General features: G+C 36.2%; 1 pseudogene; it reads right to left on the bottom strand.

The window, feature by feature from the left end:
• Positions 1-1,030: 1,030 nt before the first annotated feature.
• On the bottom strand, positions 1,031-1,465 carry LOC149266828 (eukaryotic peptide chain release factor subunit 1-2 pseudogene; annotated as a pseudogene).
• Positions 1,466-2,736: the final 1,271 nt, after the last annotated feature.

Here is a 2,736-nt window from a genome sequence, read left to right as displayed (position 1 = left end):
TAGAATGAAACGAGATTAGATCTCTAAAACTTTGATACTTTCTTATTTAAAATAAATCTAAGCTCACTAAAAAACAAATGGCTTTATTTAAATTAATATTCAAAATTTAGTTAATACTCTCATCCACTTTACATTTTCAAATACTTACTTTGTCGACTAAATTTCTTAGACACTTTCTTTTATTCAATTAAATAACTTCGATATAAGATGGTTACCATTAGAATAAAGTTAATGACTAAGCTAAATCAATATGATATATATTTTCACTTTTTCACCCCAAAAAAATATCAAATACACACTTAATTTTCAACTTTGAAAATGCTATGTTATGTTTGCCAATTATTTATTTATTTATCAAAAAAATGGAAAACAGAGCGGGAAACCCGACAGGCAGTTCTAATAAAAAAATGTTTTGATCTTACTATTTCTCACACCATCTGTTTCTCATAGAATCCGCTTTTGAACAAATTCCCCTTCACCTTCTTTCAACAACGAGATGAATAACCAATCATCGGATGCTGCCCAAGCCCAATGGACCTTCGGCATTCGAGATACTTTGCATTCTTAGGAGATCATTCTATGGATGATAAAAGGTTGCCAAAACCCTACTGGAGGCAGAGGCATTATCTGCATTAGAAGTAGATTGTTGACTGATTAGTTCGTCCTGTAAGTCAAACAATCCCTAAATGTATAGGCCTGGCTGGTTATCCATGAATTATTTCAACCACCTCAAAATTTGAGAGTTGATAGGTAAGATACCAAATAGTAATCGTTATTACCATTTATGAACTTTCAACTATCTCACGAATGGGGATCCTGTAAGTGCATTGGTCATATCACATGACATAATATTTGTTGCTTTTTTTGTTGGAGGCAGTGGATGGCATGCATACCCTTTGTTATGTGTTCTTTACCCTTTGTTATGTGTTCTCTAGTGACATCAAGTTGTGGAAATCAAAGACGGGATAGGAACAAGGGTGGGATAGGAACAAGGGTGACAGGTGTACTCGTAGATTAGCTTGATATGTAATCAGTTGTGGCATCGACCACTCGGTAAGTACAACAGTGGTAGGTGGTAGGTGTACTCGTCTCTAAGATGAGATAGTTCAATTGCTTGATTAAATCCATTCTCTCCTCCATACGACACATCCACAACATTCAATATCTTAGCCTGAAGCCTTGGGTCAAACATGTCAGATTGACTCAACTCTGTCTTAAAGTCTGCGGATCCATCCAAAATCAAACCAGAAACATTGGGTTGACTCATTGCTGGATTAATGTAAAACTGAGTTGCCAGCTCTGTTGTTTTTTGAACATAGTTGTGACACTTCTCCATCGGAAGACGTGCAAACCGTAGGGCTGCTTTCCCTCCCCTTCTGTGCTTTTTAGGGAGGTCTACAGTAAACTTGTGAAGCACTTCATGAGTGTTACCACATAGAGTACCAGAGAAAAAAAAAAATTCCATTACCATCCACAACTTCTTCTCTTTTCCATCTTCTATGACAATAGTTCCTGTGTACAGCACCAAGCCATTAGGCAGAACCCTGTTGTAGAGCTTCAATGTTTGCTGAGCAGAAGTTATTGCTTCCAAAATCGATTATCGGTTCACTCGACTCTTAATGTTCAAATTCGCCTCTCTCCACTCCACTCCATGCAATGCCTTCAGATCTGGGTTGTTCAATAAGCCCTCATAACTGTGACAGGCAGTGATCTCTGATCTGATCTAATATGCCATTTATCACTACATCTTTACAATTGTAATTGCTGCTGCAATCATACGACCTAAAGATATATCAGTAAACCTTCACATATTTTATGGCAAAATGATCAATTCTCACAGTCACATATGCAATGGAAAAACAAAAAATTAAAACAATATAAATATATTATCTTATTTCCTCACAGTAGGGCATGCCAAGCCCACGAGGGCATCATAAAAATGGCAATGTTGTATTAAAAGAAATAAAACTCATTGGTCAGCTCTATGAAAGAGAGTCTGAACCAGGAGAGTCTGGCTTTGCAGAACGCTCTACATTGTTGATGTACATAACACATTATATAATAATAACATAAGAAATAGAAACTAATTCATATCCTGAGGTCACCTAAACCAACTCACACTATTTAGGATATTCTCCATTATCTTCAACACATTTGGCCTACATAAAATCTCACCTCTCACGAGTAATGATGAGACATCCATAAGATTGAGTTATGTAATTGATGTTGAAACTACATATTTTTTACAACAATAATAATTCTTTCATAATAGTTCTAGGAGATGAAGATGAAAATCCATACCGAAAGTTTCAAAGCATTCCATTGGATCAATTAAAGAACGAAAATCTATCGAGCTTTTTGCATAAGACACTGAAATAATTTCATGGAATTTGGATATTCCAAATTGTAGGGGTATTATTTGTAATCTACCCAAAAATGAATAAAAAGTTTTCAAATTGAATCGGTACACCATGTTGTTTACCATACCAATTGAAACGGCTAAACATATAAAATCCACACAACCTGATGCAGCGTTGACGCCTTACTATTTGGAAAAACCTGATATGTCCTTGGTCAACACCCATGACGGGGTTCATGCTTGTGATCCATAGGGGTATTAAGGTCACATTGGACGAGTACCAGATGTGTCCAGACCACAATTTTAAGCCCAGATGCTTTAGCTGCACTGATCCAATTCTAGGTGGTATTTTCATTACCGATGGACAACGTATTGAC

This window comes from Pinus tabuliformis, chromosome 6 (assembly GCF_031772625.1).
Source record: "Pinus tabuliformis cultivar Carrire ecotype Pingquan chromosome 6, CPIR1, whole genome shotgun sequence".
Taxonomy (NCBI): Eukaryota; Viridiplantae; Streptophyta; class Pinopsida; order Pinales; family Pinaceae; genus Pinus; species Pinus tabuliformis.
This window is presented reverse-complemented; position numbering and strand designations above follow the sequence as displayed.